This window comes from Lepidochelys kempii, chromosome 6 (assembly GCF_965140285.1).
Source record: "Lepidochelys kempii isolate rLepKem1 chromosome 6, rLepKem1.hap1, whole genome shotgun sequence".
In the NCBI taxonomy this organism is placed as follows: Eukaryota; Metazoa; Chordata; order Testudines; family Cheloniidae; genus Lepidochelys; species Lepidochelys kempii.
In genome coordinates this window covers 51,822,534-51,846,215 of record NC_136385.1, presented here as the reverse complement: position 1 = coordinate 51,846,215, position 23,682 = coordinate 51,822,534, and the positions used below count along the sequence as shown (strand labels likewise).

The window sequence follows — 23,682 nt, the reverse complement described above, 5'->3', positions numbered from 1 at the left end:
TGTGGATATAAAGCGGGTATCCGCACAGGGCTCTTTAGCTATTAACTGCCAAGTCTACAGGTGCTGGAGATCAGCCTTGGCAAGCCATGGCAGAAATTAAGCACTGGGTACTCCCACTCTTGATGTCGTACAAATTGTGGGTCATGCCCCCCCTTCCCCACTATGGGGATATGGAGGAACTTCCAGGGGGCATGGTGGGGTGCAGGCCAGGCGGGGAGGGAGCACTACCCAGCCCTGTTCTACCCGCAGCTCAGCTCCCTGCCACTCGGCTCCACTCCTGGCCTCTACCCCCAGCCTAAGCCTCTGACGGGGCTCCGCTCCTGGTCCTGGCGCAAGACTCAACCCCAGTTGTGGCCCCATTAGCCCCGGAGCCACAGCCCTGCTCCTGGCCCCAGCTCCCGGGGGGTGTGGACGTGGGTAAGGGGCGGGGCCTGACCCTGAAGTCTGGGGATCACTGAAGTAGTAGGAGGGGTTGGCTGGATTGTGGGTGGGTATTTATGGCTGAGCAGGGCTCTCTCAAGTTATTCTTGTGGTAGGAGGGAGAACAATCTGAGTCCCACCATTGGGTCTCTTACTCCATATTTTCCTGCCTGACACCGATGAAGCATTGGCTCAGTGCTGCACTGTGCTACGTCTCTGTAGAATCTGGCCTATCTCTGAGCTGAGCAGTGAGAAGGCAGCGTCAGCAGCACTATGGCACTGTGACGGGGTCTGGTGTGGTAAAAAAGCGAATTAATTTCTTTGGGACTTTGGGTTTCCCTGATACTGTTCCCACTGTGCTAATGGTCTTGCCAGTTTCCTGGCAGAGCCATGATTTTCTGGAAGGTGGTGGTGGCGGGGGGGGGGGGGTTAGGCTTAAAGGAAAATATTCCCAGACTATGACAGACAACGCAGAAGCTCGTTACTTTTCCCCAGATACTTATGACAAATGGCAGATGAAGCTGTTGGCACAAAGGGAGCAGAAACCATGTCCCCTCTGTGGGAGGAAAAAGGCTAATATGCATTGTCCCCTGGGTGTCTTCAGGTAGCCTATGGTTCACAGGCAGCTGGTACAAGTTAGAGCAGCCATGAGACTGCTCTCATCTGGGCCTGCTCTCATCTGGGCTGCGGCAGAGACACATGGAATCCTAATTAGTTGCTGGTTCTCAGCTTATGATCTTTATCTATATATGTGTGTGTTCCATTCTCCCTGACCTGCACTGCCTTGGGAAGCTGTGTGTGGAGGGGAGCAGTCCTTCACTATGCACTTTCTTAGGCTCAGGCTCAGACTCAGCCAGTCAAGCTCCTGTATTGCCATCCTTGGGGCTCCCACAGCCCAGAAGGTAAGTCCTTTACCTCCTTGCTGTAGTGATGAGACTGAGTCAAACATTTCAGTTAAAAAAAATCACAGTGTGCACTGAGGGAACAGCTCTTCATTTATCAGATACAGCATTTTCTTGATAGGTACTCTTGAGGGCCACAATTTAGAGCTCTGTGAGTGACAGATGGCAGCCACTGATATAAAAAAAGGGAGGGTCATGCTGCTGCTGAGAAGAATGCTCAGAGCTATCAGTTTCTCTATGGTCAAACTGGGGGAGCTTGTAATCTAGGACTTTTTCTTTTGGGAGGTGTTTCTTCTCTCTCTTCCCCCACTCTCCTCAGCAAGTTTGAATCATTCTTCTTACAGAAATTATTGTGCTGAAAGACAGGTCCTTTGATTTTTTTCAGGATACCTATCTGAAAACCTTCTTAGGGCTTGGCACTGTATGCAGACAAACAAACAGGGACCAGTCAGTGATCGGCTGCTTTAAATAGAAAACCTAGTGTAGTTATTGTGGCCCTAAGAACGCCTTGATGCCAACTGGAAAAGGGTTTACTGTTCTGTAACAGCAACTCTTATCGGGCTTGACAAACTCACTACATCTAACACTTTGTTTTCATAATATTTATCTATAAAGAATGTTGTTTGAGATCTTAAAGGAAAGTCAAGATCATGCTGATTGTTCATATTATTGTGAAATGTATGTACTGATTATATTTAAGAAGACATGTATATGTACTGAAAATATATCCTTATTGTTAGTATCAAGGTGTTACTCCTCAGCAGAGGTGAAAAACTGGTTTTGGCAGACAGAGGAATGTATATTCACATGTCTGCCTAGGTTCATATGTAGAGTAAGCATTTGCATTTCAAGTCAACATGAGGATATGAAGACAACTTGCAGCCAACACATTGGAGAACAAACAATGCTGGTGGGGGGGGCGGGGGGAGGGAAGGAGCTGTTCTCCTGACTCTGGGGTGAAAAGACTGAATTATGGGAAATGTAAGGAGAAGCAAAAAGCCATGTTGGTATCCATTTGCTGAGGAATTCCCTATTAGGGCATGTGGATATTCATGAAAATTTGGATCCTGGTTTTGACTGAAAACCAGCTGCTCTGTCAAAGACACTGAATCCTTGGGAGAAGATCTACTTTATTAAATAAGAATGGTAACCATTCATAAGTGTAGACCTACCACTTTATTTTATGTTTTGTTTCATGTGTAACCAGTTCTGTTTCCACTCATTATCCTTTTTCAGTATCTCTTAAATCTTAATCTTTGTGAATAAATTTATGCTTGTTTTTACTGTACATGTATTTCAGTGCTGAAATGTTATAAAGGACCTTGTATTAGTCAAGCTGTGTGTACACTGTCTCTTTGGAGGTAGCTTACTTGGCAGTTATTGTGAGTGCCAGTAGTGACTGGGACTGAATATTGCAGGGAGTGCTCCAAGGACTCAGGGGTTGGTGTACTTGGTACTAGCCTATACTGAAATGGCAAGGTCTGTGGAGCTGTGGAAGACAGTGCTTGTGCGGCCAGAGGCTGTTGGTTTCAGGGAGCTGATCCACAGCAGGCACAGACAAGACTGCTTCACACTAAGGGCAGGTAGTGGTGAGATGCCTCACAACCCTGGTTACCCCTGGGGAGCATCACGTTGGTGTAGTCATGGCAAGGATTTACACACAGTTGTCTGGTTAGCGAACAATCACAATCCAAGCACTGAAAAATTAGATTCTGAGAGATTCACAAGGGAGAAGGTTGGGAACCAAAAAAAAGGTTAGTTTATTGTTTTGTTTTGTTTGCTTATTTCGGGTAAGAGAAATACAGCAAAAGAAGGTGTAAGATGAGTAAACATAATAGACCACCGAAAGAACATGATGGCAAAGACACAGCTCTCAGTGAGACAGCCATGTAACTCTCACTGGCTGAGATGGAGATACAGACTTCGCAGAGAGCAGACCTAACCAAAAACCTAGAAATAGCAGAGAAGGAATAATAAATGGTACTGGAGGATGGAAAACGTGCAGCCCCAGAGAGAGGAAGAAGCAGTCCGCCAGAGAGCCCTGAAAGCTGAGAAGCAGAAAAGGTAGCAGAAACGACTGACCATCAGTGAGCATGGAGCTAAGAAGCAGAAGCATGAGGTGAGGGAGCATGAACCCAAGGTGCAGGAGAGATTGAAAACCCTCAAGCAGTGATCAGTCCTCCCCAAAGGTCACCCGACTGGGGCAAACTGTCCCCTACATACAGAGAAACAGATGGTGTTGAAAAATATCTCACCACTTTTGAAAGAATTTGCAAATTGCATAAGATTCCAAAAGATAAGAGGGTTCTCCTGCTTATCTCAGAGCTCTCAGGAGAAGTGTTGCATATGTTTAGTGAGATGGAGATGGGAGATGCTTTGAAATATGATGGATTTTCAAAAACTGTGTTGCAAAGTTTCAAATCACCCTTGAAGTGTATTAAAATTCAGGAATCTCAAAAAGCATAAGATGAATCCTAGCGAATATGTGTATAAAATATGTGATTCAGTGAAAAAAGTGGGCAAAAGGGAAAAGCGGTAGAGAATTGTGACCCGTTATTTGACCTCTTTGCAAAGGAACATTTCCTGAATATATGCTCAAAAAAATCAAGGTGCCCATTTGGGATAAATCCCTTAGCACGGAACAAGAGGCAGCAAATTTTGCTTTTTCCTATGTACAAGCCAGAGCATCCAGTGAATGCAAACCCCAGAGAGAAGATCAGAAGCCCAGGGTAAAGAGAGAGAGTCTCTGTCTTATCCCTGACAAAAGCAAGGGTGGTGGAGAGTCCCCACAACTGATCCCCTCTGGGTAATCATAATTACAGGCCTCAATCACAGGAGGACAGTCCAAGAAAGTGTTACTCATATGGCTGCACTAAGCACATGAGAAAAGATTGCCCTAAGCCAGGGGAATCCAAATACAAACCCCTGTCACTCCAAGTTAATGCACCTGCTGCCTTAGACTTGGGAACCAGGAGGCTCCCTGAAGGGGCCCCAGTGAATTTTGTAAGGTCTGATCCATTGGAGATTGTTAAAGAGTTTATTGAAGATGCCAAGGCTAATGGCAAATCTACCAAGGCTGGTGAGCTACTGGTGCCCAGATTTCTCTGGTCAGAACAAATCTGGTTAGGGAAGCTGGTATGCTCCCTGGAAAAAATGTAAGACTCCTTGCATTAGGAAAATTTGAAATTACTGTGCCTTGAGCTTAAATAGAACAGGAATGGGAAGATATACAAGGTACTCTAAATGTTGGCATACTGGATAGCATTGCAGCAGATGTGTTGATTGGACACAGACAACATATCATTACCAAAGTACTATGGACTGTGTTAATGTAATAACCCTAGCAAAAAGGAATATAGCTCTTGTCTCAGAAGTGAACTGTGAGGGTAAAAAAGCAGCTGTGGGGAAGGGGAAATCTCCTGCCCCTATTCAGCAGAAAATAGCAGTGTCTCTCTTGGAATGAGGTGGAAGGAGTCCCTCCCTACACCCGAGACAGCTATTAGGGCTATCAGAAGCCAGGAATTCACAACAGAGCAGAAAATAGACCCCTCCTTAGAGAGTTTAAGGGAAATCATTCTAAAATGACTTGTCCAGGGTCAAACAGTGAGTCACTGGCAGTGCAGAGGCTATCACCAAAGGGTACTGATTACCAGTTCTCTACTTTCACCATATTTAAAAGCATAATTTCTTTGTCAAGCTACTGATTTTTTCCTGTTGTGACTTTGACTAAGAAGCTTGTGACACTATATGCAAAGCTTGTATTGAATATGCTCTTGCTGCAGCCACTTGACAACATACTTAAGAAGGAATAAATGAACAGATTTGTCAGATGTCCTGTTTGTTTGTGTGTTTTGGTTTTTTTTGCTACGGAGAGAGAACATCTACTAAGGGCATGGCTACACTTTCAGATGTAGAGAGATGGGAGTTAAACCAGCCTTCGGAGACCACAGCAGTGTTTACACTGTCAGCTGCAAGCGCACTGGCATGGCCACATTAGCAGCTCTTGCAACGCCACAAAGAGCAGTGCATTGTGGTAGCTATCCCAGTGTGCAAGTGGCTGTAACATGCTTTTCAAATGGGATGGGGGGTGGAGAGTGACAGGGAGTGTGCTGTGTGTATGTGCGGGGAGAGACAGTGTGTTTTGAGGGGCAGAGAGTAAGTTCAGACAGCAGCAGACCTCCTCCCCCCCCACACACACTCAAACAGCAGCATTCCACACTAATGGTTTGCTTTGTCCCGGAGCAGATAAGCATTCTGGCTGTCAGAAACGGAGCTTTGAAAGGGGTATCCACATGCCTGCAGCAGAGTTCAAAACAATGAGAAGAGTGGCCACTTGGCTTCAGGGGATTCTGAGACGTTTCTGAAGGCTAATCACAGCACCATAATGCAACACCTCGTCCACACTGATGCGGGCCTTTCAGCGGGGGCGCAGCAAGCTTTATACTTCTCGTGGAGGTGGATTACCAGAAGTGCTCCAGCTGCAGAGTCCAGGTGCTCTACATGCCTTGCAGTGTGGACATCTCAGGAGCTAGGGTGCCTGGGGCTGCCTTAAAGCGCTCTAACTTGCAAGTGTAGCCAAGCCCTAAATCCAAGTAGTTGGAATTTTTTAGTGAAATGGATAGTTTTCCAGTATCTTTGCTTTAATTTTGTAGAGCAGCTGCTGATGGCAGACTTTCAGAACGCACTAACAAAGGTGCTTCTGTACAAAATGATCTTTCAATTTTGCGTTTTGTGAAATAACGTATATGGCATTTTAGTGGGTTTTTTAAAATGTATTTACATTTTTTAGAAAATGGAAAAATAAAATGCTGCTTAGTTTTTACTGCAAGACTGTGATTTTAGTACAGTATTGCTGTCTGGAAAGGAAGTGCATGGTTATGTATCACTTGGCACAGTGTTTGTTGCAACAGTTTGAAATAAGCCCTTGTTTTTCTTTTCTCCTGATTATATTGTCTTCTGTGCCTTTTTTTTTCTGCTTTTAAGATTTGTGACTCATGCATAATTTTTGACCAATGATTTAGATTTAGAAAACTCTTTTTTTTTTGGCTTCTTCTCTATGGCAGTGATTTCTGAAACTGAGACCTAGGAGAACAAGGGAGGTTAGTGTTTTGTGACATGTTGCTATCCTCAATAGATATTCAAGATCAAGAGAGTCTTTTCAAAGTCAATTCTTCCAGCTCAAAAATAATGCATGGCTGGCTTTGATAGATTACATCTGACATTTTCAAAGAAACGCTATCTTTGTGGTTTTTATGCGTTCCCTCTTAGAGGGGAACAGATTCTACTGCACATTTTTAGGGAAGCTCAACATTGTTTTGTTTGTTTTTGTGTTTGATTGTTTTACTGAATTTATTGTAGTGTACAGTTCCTAGTACACCTGTGGAACTGACTGGCACCAGACCGTTGACGGCAAAAGTTTAGTAGGATTCCAAAAAGACATTTATTTAATATATGTAAGAAGCATATCTACAATTGTACTAGATATGATAGCTTTATAAGGGCTACAAACCCTCCACATTTTAGACTTAAGCCAGCCACCAGCTCCATGGGTTTAGGAAGAAATTTCCTCTGAAATAGGCTATTACATAATTGTATTCATAAAACGGTCTTTTCATAGACATGTGGTATTGGCTGCTGTCTAGCATCCTGTTTCTGAACAAATAGATCTCTGAACTAATCTGATATAGGAGCTGCTATGTAACATAACTAAATATTACATACTATATCTAAATCCTAGAACTTTTGTAGCTCGATCTATGGACTGTGTATTAATTATATTGATTACTTAAGAAACTCTGAGGTTTGAGAGGTTCTTGTCCAAAGATCAGGCCCCATATTATTAAAATTACTGTTTAGTTGGGAACCCCGATGCAACACTCACACTTTAGGAGCCTTTCTGTATTTACAATAGTTTATTAATACATTTCGCAAAGTCATAAACACTATAACCCAGTATGGTAGATAGAGGTAATATAGAATGTACATCTGAACATCCATATACTCACACTGTCCCTTGCAAAACAACAGGAAATGTAGGCCATTATCTTCCTCATCACCATCACCTTCCTCATGATCACCACTGGCCATCATTCAAGGGCTACATCTGTTTCCCCCCGTACAAAGGCTGGGATACAACTTTTATAATACGTTACGCTGACACCACTTTGTCTAATGTATATTCAGTAGGTTTCTCCCCTCTTTATTTGTATTTCCTCACCCTACTAATGTTGGAGTGCCCTTCTCCTAAAGGTTAGTATATTAATGATCCCAACTTATTATCATATATGTCAGTTCATTGCCATGGCACTCTTGTGATCAGACATCTGCAGATGTGTCTATCCTAAAATATCCAAAAGCTGATGTTAGCTCATGTTCCTGGGGTTGTTATGGACAAACTTCCCCTTAACACCCTATTCCCAGTTCCCCAAAACTTAGGCGTGACCACTGGGACATTTATCTATGCCAAAGTTCATAGGCCTCAAGCCTTATGTGAACTGCTGAAGCCAATATCTTACAGGATACAGGCCTGTAGGTTCCTTGCATTACTGCTGAATAAAATAAGTGCTAATACTAGCTATGTGGACTACACTTTCAATCAAGTGCCTTGCATAATGACAGGTTTCAGAGTAGCAGCCGTGTTAGTCTGTATCCGCAAAAAGAAAAGGAGTACTTGTGGGAACTTAGACTAACCAATTTATTTGAGCATAAGCTGATATATGCATTTCCACTGCATGCATTCCAATGAAGTCAGCTGTAGCTCACGAAAGCTTATGCTCAAATAAATTTGTTAGTCTCTAAGGTGCCACAAGTCCTCCTTTTCTTTTTACTTTCAATCAAGAGAATTATACGTCCACTTAAATTATTAAATGCAAAAAATCTGCATTAATGCAACTTTTATGTTGCAGTTTCAAATCACAAAAAGTCACAAAATCCAAAATTAAGATTACAGTAGAGACATTACCTTGGCCACACTGTATTTCATTTTCTGTAGTCTTTATGGTACGTAATTTATGATTTATATATGTGTCCCGCAAAACAGGAATAGAAAACAGTGTATGTGTAGTATGGCCTAGATACTGATACTGGAACCTTGCCTTTTTACTTTCTCACATTGTATTTTTTTTAACTGTGCAGTCTTAATATTGCACAAATGCATTTTTTTAATTTAATTTTTTTGTGTGTGTAAATATCCTTAGTGTGTACAGTAGGAATCTATTTACAAGACTTTAATTAAGCACTCACTCAAATGGAGGGAGTTTGACAATCTTCTTGTAGGAGGGATGAAAAGACATGGAGGGTCATAAAATATACGATTCTAATTGCAAAATTATGTCTCTGGTTTGCCCTTTGCAGATGCCTGGATATACTGTGCCAAGTTCATCCGTGTTATAACTCCATTGGTTTTGGCAAAGTTTCCTCAGGGATAGATTTGTGCAGCTGCCCCCAGATTCCCACTTTTGTTTTTTGGGTATTGTACTGAGCTTTAAAAGCCTGTTTATGAAATTGTGCCTTTAGAAAAGATGATATATGCTCCTAAAGAAGTGCCTGGGCTTCTGCTCTGTGACTTTGGCTGTTCAAGTATAACAGCTTGAGACAAAGAGGTAGGGAGAGTTGTGCTACAAAAAGGAATTGCATTATGCTCCAACAGAAAAGTCTAGTATGGGTTGGGTGGGCTATTAAGCATAGAAAAATAAACAAAAAATAGAAAACACAGAGAACAGAAATCAGTAAATCAAGCATGTCTGTGAGCTGCCTCATGGTGACACTGTGATCTAGTGTTCCTTTCCTAGATAGCTGCCACATCCATATGTAGTATCCAATAATTCTTTGCAGATGCGATATCTTAAGTACTTTGCAAACATTAAGGAACTTGTCCAAAGCCTTCTGATATCAATAAGCTTTGTATCAAATACCAGTGAATTACCCTTCATTACGTCCCTTCTGTAAGGTAGGTGAGTATTATCCCCATTTGACAGATGAGGAAACCTGAGCACATAGAAGTTATGTGATTTACCCAATGCCATAGAAATAGTCTGTTGGGATCAAGATTAGAATTTGGGAGTTCCTGACTCCTGATGCATGTGTTCAGACTACTAGACCTTACTCTTTTTTAATCAAAACTTTTTCTGGTTTTAAATATTATAAACTAAGGTACATGTAACCATTTTTCATTTATTCTTGCTTCCAGATTCTGGAAGAAACATGAACAAAATAAATTGTATCCTGTTCACTGTCTTCATTGTTCTGATTGCTTATTGCAGTTCTGGTAAGTGTCCTGGAGGTTCTGCGTTAACACTTTTCTTACATACATACCAATGTCACATTAAACAGGTGCACAGTGTGGTCATGGATAGAATTTGTCATTATAGACACAAACTGCGGGGGAAGCAGTGCAGTTTATATAAATGTACAGCATTTCAGTGTCACTTTCTGCGGTGAGGGCAGGTTCAGGGGTGGAGGTAGATTTCTGTAACAGAATGTTTTCAAGCTGAAGCAAGAATGCAGGCATACAGTGAACGTCCCATAGCAGTATAGGAACAAAATATTCTGTTTCATTGATATAGTATCAGCAGAAGGTAGCCAGGGGACAAAGGGATAAAAACTGGAAATATTTAGTAGAAGCAGATTTAAAATTTTCATAGGATAAGTTTTCAGATGTGTAGACAACTACAATGTTGCCATCAGGAGGATGGTGTGGTAAAATTTGCTAAAGAAATCTCATGGATCATCCATTGGGGAGGTCAAGATTAAATTTTTATTTAAAAATCTTAATTGTGAATTTAAAAAATTTTAAACTTATTTTTAAAAGAGGCTTTTCATAGTTGTCTGTCTCAGTGTGTGAACTGGATATGGGTTATTTTTAAAGAGGGTAGGACTTGCACTTTTCATAGAATCATAGAATATCAGGGTTGGAAGGGACCCCAGAAGGTCATCTAGTCCAACCCCCTGCTTGAAGCAGGACCAATTCCCAGTTAAATCATCCCAGCCAGGGCTTTGTCAAGCCTGACCTTAAAAACCTCTAAGGAAGGAGATTCAACCACCTCCCTAGGTAACGCATTCCAGTGTTTCACCACCCTCTTAGTGAAAAAGTTTTTCCTAATATCCAATCTAAACCTCCCCCACTGCAACTTGAGACCATTACTCCTCGTTCTGTCATCTGCTACCATTGAGAACAGTCTAGAGCCATCCTCTTTGGAACCCCCTTTCAGGTAGTTGAAAGCAGCTATCAAATCCCCCCTCATTCTTCTCTTCTGCAGGCTAAACAATCCCAGCTCCCTCAGCCTCTCCTCATAACTCATGTGTTCCAGTCCCCTAATCATTTTTGTTGCCCTTTGCTGGACTCTCTCCAATTTATCCACATCCTTCTTGTAGTGTGGGGCCCAAAACTGGACACAGTACTCCAGATGAGGCCTCACCAATGTCGAATAGAGGGGAACGATCATGTCCCTCGATCTGCTCGCTATGCCCCTACTTATACATCCCAAAATGCCATTGGCCTTCTTGGCAACAAGGGCACACTGCTGACTCATATCCAGCTTCTCGTCCACTGTCACCCCTAGGTCCTTTTCCGCAGAACTGCTGCCTAGCCATTCGGTCCCTAGTCTGTAGCTGTGCATTGGGTTCTTCCGTCCTAAGTGCAGGACCCTGCACTTATCCTTATTGAACCTCATCAGATTTCTTTTGGCCCAATCCTCCAATTTGTCTAGGTCCTTCTGTATCCTATCCCTCCCCTCCAGCGTATCTACCACTCCTCCCAGTTTAGTATCATCCGCAAATTTGCTGAGAGTGCAATCCACACCATCCTCCAGATCATTTATGAAGATATTGAACAAAACCGGCCCCAGGACCGACCCTTGGGGCACTCCACTTGATACTGGCTGCCAACTAGACATGGAGCCATTGATCACTTTTCCTGCTCCAGTCTTCCTGGCCCTTCCCATCCTTTTCCTTCTTGCTTGATTTTCTCTCTTTTCCTTTGACAGCTTATGGAAAGGAAATTTGGGTTTTGGCTTTTGTTTTGTTTTGTCCCCCAAGAAGGATTTGGGGGTGGGGAGGGAGCAGCGGGTCACATGGTACCTGTGAGGAGGATGGCTGCCCAGTCTCAGACCTCCTCACTCAAAACATATCAATTCATCTTTAATCCTTACTTTCCTGGAAAACTGGCAATAAGTTTCTGTCTTAAAGTTTAAATTAATCCCATGGATAAATTTCAAACTGTTGAATATGGATGCCAATGGAGAAATGAGAGACAACAAAAGACCTAGGCCTGAATCACTTAAGCAACTGAAAGGAGAGACTACACGGCCAGGACCCAGCAGGACCTAGCCTAGAATATTACAGCACTGAAAGAATTCCTCACAGACAGACTGGATTCAATCTCAAAAGATTTTCGTGGCCTCTGTAAAGATACACGTGATGTAAAACCCCATATAACTCACATGGAAAATGAGCTACAAAAAACTGCCATTGAAACCAGGGAAATTAAAGAAGGAACTTTCTCCTTAAAGCTTAGACTAGAGAAACTGGAAGAAAAATAGGATGTCTAAGTTCTGGTCTACACTAGGGGAGGGATCGATCTAAGTTACGCAACTTCAGCTATGTGAATAGCGTAGCTGAAGTCAACATACTTAGATCTACTTACTGCAGTGTCTTCACTGTGGTAAGTTGACAGCTGACCCTCTCCCATCAACTCCGCCTGCGCCTCTTGCCCTAGTGGAGTACCAGAGTTGACGGGAGAGTGCTTGGCGATGTGATAAATCGACCCCTGCTGGATTGATTGCTGCCCATTGATCCAGCAGGTAATGTAGACAAGCCCTACGGCTCTCACAGACACCTTTGCCTCTTGGGCATTGCTGAGGGTCTAGTGGAGAAGGATATTATCAGCTTTCTTCAGAAACTGCTCCCTGACATACTTAAATTGGATGGACAGCTGCTCCTTTTAGATACTGAAAGAGCTCATCAAAGGCCTGGTGCTAGACAATGAGAGTCTGACAAGCCCAAACCCATCATCTTTAAGCTGCTGAAGTTCAATGATAAAGTAATGTTAATGAATGGTGCCAGAAAAGCTGAAATCCTTGTGTACAAAGGCCACAGGATTTCTCTTTTTCCTGTCTTGCATGACTGTCTCATAAGCAAACTAGGGAAATATAGCCTAGCTGGAGCTACTATAAGGTGGGTGCATAACTGGTTGGAAAAGCGTTTCCAGAGAGTAGTTATCAGTGGTTCACAATTGAGCTGGAAGGGCAAATTGGTCCTGGGTCTGGTTCTGTTCAATATCTTCATAAATGATTTAGATAATGGCATTGAGAGTACACATATAAAGTTTGCAGACCACACAAACCTGGTTTCAAGTGCTTTGGAAGATAAGATTAAAATTCAAAAGGATCTGGACAAACTGAAGAAATGATCTGAGGTAACTAGGATGAAATTAAATGAAGACAAAAGCAAAGTACTCCACTTAGGAGTACAAAATGGGAAATGACTGCCTAGGAAGAAGTACTGTGGAAAGGGACCTGGAAGTTATGTTAGATCACAAGCTAAATATGAGTCAACAGTGTAACACTACTGCAAAAAAAGTGAACATCATTATGGGATGTATCAGAAGGAGTGTTGTAAGCAAGACACGAGAAGTAATTCTTCCACTCTACTCTGCACTGATAAATCTCAGCTGGAGTATTGTGTCCAGTTCTGGGCACCACATTTCAGGAAAAATATAGACAAATTGGAGAAAGTCCAGAGGAAAACAACAAAAATGATTAAAGGTCTAGAAAATATGAGGAAAGACTGAAAAAATGGGTTTGTTTAATTTGAAGAAAAGAAGACTGAGGGGGGCCATAATAGTTTTCAAGTATGTAAAAGCTTGCTGCAAGGAGGGTGAAAAATTGTTCTCGTTCACCTCTGAGGATAGGACAAGAAGTAAGGGGCTTAAATTGCAGCAAGGGAGGTTTAGGTTGGACATTCGGAAAAGCTTCCTGTCAGGGTAGGTAAGCACTGGAACAAATTGCCTAGGAAGGTTGTGGAATCTCCATCATTGGAGGTTTTTAAGAACAGGTTAGAGAAACACCTATCGGGAATGGTCTAGTTAATGTATAGTCCTGCCTTGAGTGCAGGGGACTGGACTAGATGACGTGTTGTGGTCTCTTCCAGTCCTACACTTCTATGATTTCTATATACATAATCAATTTAAGCAATTCTATCAAACTTTATATAAATCAGACAACTAATTTAACTCTAATACATTTGATTATTTTACTGAAGGCCTACCTTTTAATACCCTAAGTTAAATTTTGTTTTTAATCTGATGGGTTCGGTCACAGAGACCCCCTTGGGACTGTCACCTGACGTGCTGAATTTACCTCTGAGCCCCAAAGCTGCAGTCTTTAACCAAAAACTGCTCAGCAGGTCACCTATCTCCAGCACCCAGATACCCAGTTCCCAGTGGGATCCAAACCCCAAATAAAGCCATTTACTCTGTATAAAGCTTATACAGGGTAAACTCATAAATTGTCCACCCTCTATAACACTGATAGAAATATGCACAGTTGTTTGCTCCCCCAGGTATTAATCACTTACTCTGGGTTAATTAATAAACAAAAGTGATTTTATTAAGTATAAAAAGTAGGATTTAAGTAATAACAGACAGAACAAAGTAAGTCACCAAGCAAAATAAAGCAAAAACATGCAAGTCTAAGCCTAATACATTAAGAAACTGATACAGGTAATATCTCACACTCGGAGATGTTCCAATAAGCTTCTTTCACAAACTAGACTCCTTCCTAGTCTGGGCCCAATTCCTTCTCTTGCTGCAGTCCTTGTTAGTTCCAGCTCAGGTGGTAACTAGGGGTTTTCTCATGACTGGCAGCCCCCTTTGTCCTGTTCCACCCTCTTTTATAGCTTTGGTCCAAGGCGGGAGTCTTATCTCTCTGGATCCCCACCCCTCCTTCTAAATGGAAAAGTACCAGAACTAAGATGGATTCCAGCATCATGTGACATGGTCACATGTGCTGTGAAACCCCAGCCTCCCTTCTTCCTGGGCTGACTCACAGGAAGGCTTGCAAGTAAACAGAGCCATTTACAACCAATTGTCCTAGTCAATGGGAGCCATCAAGATTCTAAACCACCATCAATGGCCCACACTTTGCATAATTACAATAGGACCTCAGAGCCATACTTCATATTCCTAGTTTCAGATACAAGAATGATACATTCATACAAATGGGATGAACACACAAGAGACCTTTTGCATAAAGCATATTCCAGTTACATTATATTCACACTCATAAGCATATTTCCATAAAACATTATGGAGTGCAAGGTCACATATGGACAAAGCTATCACAAGAAATCAAACATGTTATAAAAATGTGAATTCTAGCAAGGCCCCTGGGATGGATGGCTTTCTGTTAGATTTCTACAAAACATTTTATAATCAGGTATCTTCTATTTTTTTCAAAGGTCTTTACTGAAACATTCCAAAAAGGAACCATGTCTCATGACATGAGAACTACTTTAATATTAAGAAGAACAAAGGTGGTTGCAACTGTGGTAACTTCCACCCCATATCTCTGTTGAACACAGATAGCACAATAATTGTAAAAATTTTAGCAACACAACTGAACACTATCATCCCATCAATTATACACACAGATCAGGTGGGTTTCATTGAAGGAAGACTGGCTGCTGATGATCCAACTTGATCCAACATCACTTGATCCAACAAGCTCAGATGTCAGATTTCCCCCACATATCACCTTATCTCTAGGTGCAGAGAAAGCCATTGATAGGATTGAATGGCCTCATCTAATGGCTGCTCTAAAAAATTTGGATTTTGACCAATATTCCTGAATTGGGTCAGTGTATTACACAACTCTCCCCTTGCTTCATTATCAACTAATGGAATTACTTCTCTCACATTTCAACTATAAAAAAACATATGACAGGACTGTCTCCTCCTGCCCCTCCTTTTTAATCTCTCTCTCGAACCGCTGGCAATGTACATAGGTCAGCACTTAGTCATTGAAGGTATGACTATAAACAGGAAAGAATACTAAACCAGTTTATATGCTGATGGCATTTTTGTACTATTGAATGTAGTTGATATTTTTTGAAAGATCTCTGGTTTTTGCATTAACTGGAATAAATCACAAACAATGGATATATCCAAAAGACCGTATTCTTCTCAGTTTCAGCATTTTGCATTTCAAATGTGCAAGGTAATCACTTATTCAGGTGTTAAATTTGTCCTAATTTTCCCAAAATTGTTTTTATAAACTATATGTTAAAAGAAATTTCCAAGGACATGGAAAAGTGGTGTCCCCTCCCTCTATCTTTATCAGGGAGAATAGAAATAGCCAAAATGAATATTTGCCCAGGAATGACTTTATCCTTAGTCTGTTACCTTTCAAGATCTTCCCCTTGCTCTTTGCTCAAATAAATAGGCTTATCATGCAACTTATATGGAATAAAAAAACAATCTTGCTTGTCACACAAGATCCTTGTTGTACCAGTATGGATAACCCGTGCCTCAGGATTAAGGCCTACTCCATGCTTAAAATGATTTCGATAGCAAAAGGATTAACAAAAATTAAAGATATAATGCAAGACGATAGACTGGCCTTCTTCAATTACATGTGTAACAAATATCGGCTACTGCTGTCTCACAGTTCCTTCTCTCCGTGGCTCTGCTCAAGGATTCAAGCAAGGATTGGGGAAAATAGGTCTGTTTCAAAGAAGGTTTCACCTGAAGCACACTTGTTATACAAAAACAAATGCACTTGAGCCAAGATTTTCAAAAAAGGATGTGTCATTATCATCTATTTTTTTCTAGTTTTAAAATGGTAACTAGAAACATTCATTTTTGTCATAGTATGAGGGGTTATAGCTGTTTTAGGGTACAGCCTAAAGATGGAATCACACACATTTGAGCAAGTCTGATATTACATTTAGCAGGAGGCAGCGATGGACAGACACATATTTGCTTCTTTGAAAAAAATCAGTAGCATATATTTCAGTGGGAACATAGAATGAGATGGGAGCAAGAAGGGTAAAGGAAAAAAGAGCATAAGAGACAACGAAGTTAATGATGTGGGAAGATGAGGGAGGTGGATGCTAATGGTTAGGATTAGGACAGATATTCTAGAATGTTGAAGATTTATGAGAACAGAGATGAGTGGGGGGGGGGGGAAGGAATAAGAAATTAGAGCATGAGATACAAGGAGGTTAATGATAGGAAGGGAGTGTACTAGCAGTCAGGATTAGGAAAAGATGTCACCAGCATGGTGTTGAAGATTTATGAGAACATGCATAGTTCACGACAGGGGAAAAAAGTAGGAAGAGAGTCAGTTCATGGAACAGAAGAGGTAAAATGATGGAAAGAAAGAAGGGTTGAGGGGTGGGGCAAGAAGCAATGAGAGGGAAAGGACAAAGAGCCTGATTAAAAGGATAAGCAGTTCTGCATCAATGTCACCAGTAAAACAAAGATGTAGGAAACTCAGGTTAATATCCCTGGGGTAGTAAAGCTTAAGGCTCAGTCTGTGCATTGCAGCAGTTGGACGCAGTCCCAATTTGCTTTATTTAAATGCAGCTGCTGTTTCCCTGAACTTGGGCTGATAAATTAAGAGACTCATAAATAATTTGCGGCCTAAGAGGCTCTTGCAGTACTTAGAGAAGAACAGTCTTTTTTTTTTTTTTTTTTTATTTGAGGATTTGAAATGGTTTGGTCTAACAGATATTGAAAAGTCCTTCATTATGAGCATTTTGAATTTGTATTAGGAAAGCTGCTGGTTCCTATGTAATGATAAAATATTATTTTTGTGTTTAGGATATGCCCTGAAGTGTTACATCTGTGCAAATAGTCCTTCATTGTGTTCAACCAATGCTACTTGCACCCATGGAGATGATAGTTGCTTACAGATCAGGTTTGGTATGTATACTATCCCACAGAATAAAATAAATACAGAAAAATTAACTCATTCAAAGTCTGTGCATTTCCAGTCTGGAAATGTCAAACTCCGGTTTGTTAATATAGTTCAGGTTTGTTAATGTAGTCCATTTGAATTACATGCTGAGAATGATCATCAGTACACTTTGTTTTTTTGAGCACCTGATGAAGATAACTAGTGGTTTGTGTATCTGATATACAACATTTGTCATATATCCAGGTACATAAAAAAGTCAAATTGAAGTAGTCCAAGTGAATGAATTAACAGCAAGGCAGCATAAGACTGTAGTGGATAAAGTGCACTTCACATAATTTGTTCTCAGCATAAATATACTTCACTTAAAATAAACTTATGGTTGAAAAATTCAGAACAATCAAAGCATATTTCAAAAAATGAACCAATTTTTCTGACCCCAGAATGTCATATCCACTTATCTCTTTCAAAAATTGTCATGAGCACCCAGAACATTGGGTGCATGCTTTATTATTGCAGAATAGTAAAAAGCCAAATATATATAATCTATCATAGGAGTTATTGACCTGAAAACATGAATCTGCCTGGAGAAACAAGGTTTTTCCATGTGTTGAATGCCAAGTGTGGATGACATAAACATTGCACTTATTCTTCACCTTTTCTAAGAATCAGCAAAGAAATATCAAGGAATGAGGAACTGTAGGAAACCTCATAGGAGAAAAATCTGTTTTCTGGTCTTAATCATATATTTTCCATTATATGGCTTATACTTCCTGGTAGTAAGGAAATGCTAAGAGGCACTGAGAAGCAGTAAGTGGTTCAGTTGGCATGGATTTGAGCTCTTATAAATGATATTCCTTCAGAAGAGAGAGGACTGTTGAGAGAGAATGTTCTTTCTGAGAAAGAAGCGCAGAACTGAAGCAGCTGGCCAGACTGTATAAAACTATATACTCAGTAAGTGAGCTATCACTGTGGGCTTGATTGAAGCAAGCTAACCTGGAGTTTTGTTATTTCTTTAAGCATAAACTAAAGGAAGCCAGTGACTAGAAGTTTCTTTTGGACGTGGATTTATTCCACGCCTAACTTTTTAAAGGGACAGAATTGTTGGGGTAAACAACCTACCTTGTCAGAGATCACACACTGCCCAAACCAAACGGTAGCTTTGCCTCTTGCAATTTGTAGGTTGGGATTCCTACAAGAATGGCTGGGAGATCATATGGTGAGCTGTAAATGGAGCCTTTAACTTAGGGCTTGTCTACATGAGAGAGTTGCATTATTTTAACTGAAAGTGAGATTTTAAATTGATTCAGTTAAACTGATTCAAAAGACTGTGTGGAAACTCTTGTATTCATTTAAGAAAACTAAAATTGAAATAAGCCATTCTTAAATCAATACTATACAGAGTTTCCATGTATCCTTTTGCATCAGTTGAACATCTCACTTTTTTAAATTAGTGCAACTTTCTCATGTAGACAACACCTAACTCCTTTTGTAAAATAAATGACTGCCAAACTTAAATATGTTTCTACTATCTTTAGATTCCACCACACACACTCCCTCTTCCTCACCCCCATTTCATTCTTCATTTCCAAAATAGGGACTGACTATGGTGTCTTGTGATAATGGGGGATCTTTAAATGCCCCCAGTTCTGTCACTGTCAAAATGTATTGAAGCTGCAAGCTCGTGAATCCATGAGCATGAAGGAAACTTCACTGGCACAACTAGAAAAGGAGACTATTCTATGTAGTGTTTTCATTGAACTGTAGACTCTGTGATGAGAACTGAGCACAAACTGGGCATTATCCAGCAATGAATAGTTCTTTCAAAGAGAAACCTGGAATGAACACTTCAGCTGCTAACCCAATCACTCTGTGTAGCTTATGAGTTGTGCTAACTCAAGCTGTTGGCCATAACTGCATCCCCACTGCATTATTAGCTTGAGAAACAGTAACACTTGAGATTCAAACCAAATCCCTGATGGGCCAACTAGCTCGAGTTTAAAGCACTATTTCAGTTGAGCTCAATATTTGTGTGTAGACATTAAGTTAGAGGGAATACTTGAGTTATATCTCAATTTAATACTGAGCTGACGACACACATGTCATCGCCTCACATATTGTGTTCCCACCAGCATGTTGATAGTGTGTGTTCAGAGAAGAATGCTAGAACACGTTGAAAGTAGTTTGAATGACAAGAACTGGGCATGTTCAGACCAGGGCAGTGATTCTGCTTCTTTCTACAGAGAAACAGACAGTATGGTATTCTGCTTCTAACTCTCCTTTTTACTTTTTTTTTTTTTTTAAAAAAGCTGATTTGAAAACCTATGCCTGCTGGAAACACTCCCGATGCAACATGAATGAGATTGCTGATGATTTTGGTGCTGACAACTTTGATTTCCACTGCTGTCAAAAGGACTTTTGCAACAAGAGTCCAGTCACAGTGGTTAGTAAAACAACCTTCAGCATTGCGACTGTGATGACCATGATCTGGATGCTCTGCTTTTAATCTGGAGATAAAAAGATAAACATATTTTTTTTTCTGTTGGTATTGCTAAATATTTTCCCAGTTCTCTAACTATGGGGTGGTGGAGTGTTGCCCTCTGATTTATAAATCCTGCTTCACAAAGTGCTCTCTCTCGGATAAATTACTGTCAGCAGGTGTCTGGAAAAAGGGGCACATTGTGTGTTATCAGTCAGAGAGAGGTAGAACATTCTGTGATGCCAAATTTGGAGGAAAATACCATCTTTTAGAAAAAGCTGTATATGGAAAAAACATGGAAAAATACATATTAAATGCTAGAAAATTGTAATTTCTTGATGTTCTATGAATTTGCAATTATGTTTTTCTCTCTTCTCCAATATGTTTTATTATCCTTCAGCCAGTGAATTCTCCTGCTGTTGTTTAGAAGTAAAATTTCTTATGATCTTATTAATATAGTTGAAATCCTAGTTCTTGCTGAAATATGTTTAGCTATGTTTTGCAAATGAATTATGAAGCCAGTAAAAATTAAATTGAGGGTGCATTTTAAGTAAGGAATGCCCTGCCTTTCTATAGAGTTCTATGAGCATGCAGGTACATGTAGTTGCTGCTACAGCATCTTGTGTATATTTTATATTCTGCTTATGGTGGCTTTCATAATAAAGATTTGAGCTGAGCAGGTCCTTTGCACAGAAAACTTTGTATATTCAGAGTTGTATGCAACTTTCTGGCCTTAGCCTGATATTTTTGTCTAAAAAACAGTTGAGTTTAAAAGGGCACACCTAGCAAAATTTCCAGTATGGATATGCTTTAATTAGTTTCTGCTTGGAAACAGATTCAGCAAATGCAACTAACTCTTTGGGCTTCCAAATGTGGATGTTTCAGAAATAGACTTGTAGACCTTCTTTGTGCAACATTTATAACTGCCAATATTTTATTACTATTGCCGCTAATAAAACATATACTATATTGCATGAAAAATGCTCTTTCTGTACATGGAAAAAAGGCTTTTGACACAGCCTTGATTTTGCTGCCTACTGTACTGGATCACTAAGTGATGGGGATAGACCTTGGTGCTTTAACTATATTTGGGTTCCCTCTTAATCTGTACTCGGTAATATCAAATCTTCCCCTGCTTCCTTAGGGGTGTACTATCCTACTTGCCTTGGGGAAGAGGGGAGTCAATTACCAAAGACATTTCTATTCCTGAGATCCTTGGTCTGTGGTATCCAGAGTCTCCCATGGTGACCAGTATACTTCTGCTTTGCTGCCATAACTATAGGTAGATGAAGACACCATATTATTCCTTGTAGAACATAGAACAGTTTGGTTTTAGTTTCATTTGATCAAAATGATTCCAGCTATTAAGATATTCTGGAATTTATCTGATCACTCAGAACGTGAGTGATGATGGTGATTTTTGATTACTAAAAAAGGACAAAAATAAACAAAACTCTGAGATAAGTATGGTTATTTACCAGAATGCTTGTTACAGTTAGGAAAGAATCCTATGTTGGGAAATGAGAAACCTTAAGTAATTCACAAGGCAGTCTATCTGGGAGTGGAGGCTACATACAATCAATTAGTGTTTCCAGAGCTGTTAGCTGTGCTGGGAAAGGGCCACTTCATTAGGAAATGATGAGGGTTACTAATCTAATTTCAGGCTTCAGACTAACCCTTTTGTCTGGGTAAACTAACAATTTACAGTAGGGAACAATACTACCATGAAAGAGACAACACACTAGATGATTCATGGGTGTTTTTCATCCCTACATTATATGAATCATTGACTTTCTGAACCAGATACTCCCTCTGTTCTTTATTAGTTCCTAATCTAATTTTTTCCTCTTTGATGCTGAATACTCTGGTTTCAAATCATACTGATTCAGGTAACATCACTTTTTGTTAATTGTTGCTATTGTGTTAATTAGCAGTCATTTCATTAGTTCCCATTTAGCAATACAAGGAGCATATTGGACTTCAAGGAAATTTAGATGATATCTATAAAATATGCCATAAAGCCTCTAAATTATCTTGCTTCTCTTGGAACAACCCTGCCTTTCATCCTTCTTACAGCTGTTTTCTGCTTCTGCATAATTTTTTTGCTCCAAAAGGAGGAAATGTGGCTGGATTTCCATTTAGAAAAGTCATGGCATCATCAGCCTCTGTTCCAAGGCCCTACCCTCACTTGATTTTTATTATCTTCCTGCTTCCAGAGTGAATGTAATTCCATGATATAACTTTTTAAAATGTAAACAGTTTTCCTCACCCTTAATAAGCACAGTGCCTGGAGCAGAAACGATCTGCTTTAAGTGCATTGTCTGCTCCCAGCAAAGAAAAGCCAAATAGAAGGGATTCTAGTTCAAATCTTGTGATGCCAGACCAGTGGAAACAGGAATGCTCTTATTAACTCCCATAGTAGGAATTCCACCTTCTGCCCTGTGAGGTGCACCTTCTCCCCTCCGAGAGGAAGGAGTTACTTACTTTCTTAATGAAGGAGAAAAAATACTTGGTTTCTTATTCTTGCTCTGTACCCCCAAAATCAGGTCTGAAGGCAGGAACTGACAGCTGGGCCTCATTAGCAAAGCAGGTCTTTAAAATGCAATAGTTTGGGCTACAGAAGGAGCCCTTGGTTCCAGGGAGGAGCAAAATCTGCCTGGGCTGAGCGATCCTCTGTCTATTGGGCTCTGGCCTGAACTACTCAGAGGTTTAGAGACACTGTATGCAGTCTACTTTGGGCTGACACAACAGTTGGTATAGTGTCTACTGTGGATCTGGGTTGTTTATGTAAATTAACCCTCAGGTAAGCCCTACAATATAATCCCACTTCATGTTTATATCTTCATGTCTCTCTGAATTTGGCTGAACCTGGTGACCTGGATGTGGCTGCCAGGATCTCCATGAGAGGAAGCTTTTGCTGTGTGATAGCCATTTTACACTGCCTCACAACACTAACAGGGATTCATTTTACATTTAAAAGTATACCACACAGAAAACTGAAGTGTAATATAGCCACATACACCGCACACTTCCCCATTTGAACCATCTGGCCTTAGAGCCATTTAAGAACAGCCATACTGGGTCAGACCAATGGTCCATCTAGCCCAGCATCCTGTCTTCCAACAGTGGTCAATGCCAGGGGCTTCAGAGGGAATGAAAAGAACAGGTAATCATCATGAGATCCATTCCTGTCGCCCATTCCCAGTTTCTGGCGAACAGAGGCTAGGGACACTTCAGAGCATGGTTTTGCATTCCTGCCCATCCTAGCTAATAGCCATTGATGGATCTATCCTCCAGGAACTTATCTAGTTCTGTTTTGAACTCTTCATAACATCCTTTGGCAAAGAGTTCCACCGGCTGACTGTACATTTGTGTGAAGAAATACTTCCTTTTGTTTGTTTTAAATCTGCTGCTTATTAATTTCATTTGATGACCCCTAATTCTTGTGTTATGAGGAGTAAATAACACTTCCTTATTTACTTTCTCCACACCAGTCATGATTTTATAGACCTCTATCATATCCCCCTGTGGCGGGCCTGGCACCACACCATTCCTTTGTGGCAGGGGTGGGATGGGGTGTCAGAACCTTGCCACTCACAAGTTCACGCGCCCATCTCTTCTGTGGGCGGCCAGCTGCGGCCTAATGGCCTCCCTCCACACAATCACTCCTTGGTTGGGGTAGTGCGGCCTAGCGGCCGGAGTCCATGTAACTCACCCCAAGCGTCAGGGCAGTGTGGCCCAATGGCCAGGGTCCATATAAATCGCTCCCCGCATTGGAGCAGTGAGGCCTAATGGCCAGAGTATATACAATTCCTCTCACAGGGTAGTGTGGCCTAGTGGCTGGAGTCTATACAATCACCCTCGCAAGCAGGGTAGTGCAACCTAGTGCCCAGAGTCCAGGGTGAGGGAGAGCGAGTGACAGAAGGAGGGAGGATGGAGTGAGCAGGGTGGGGCCTTGGAGAATGGG

At 41.0% G+C, this 23,682-nt stretch overlaps 1 protein-coding gene across 2 annotated transcripts in view; it reads left to right on the top strand.

Annotated features, from left to right (window-relative positions):
- FBXO3 (F-box protein 3) overlaps positions 1-17,231 on the top strand; it is a 59,847-nt gene extending 42,616 nt beyond the window's left edge. Inside the window, exons 11-13 of one of the 2 annotated variants that reach the window (XR_012159383.2) lie at positions 9,511-9,588; positions 14,778-14,974; positions 17,143-17,209. The gene's annotated coding sequence lies outside the window, so the exon portion shown is untranslated. Of the gene's footprint in view, positions 1-9,510; positions 9,589-14,777; positions 14,975-17,142 lie in introns of both variants that reach the window. The other variant, XR_012159382.2, reaches the window with a different exon arrangement.
- Positions 17,232-23,682: the final 6,451 nt, after the last annotated feature.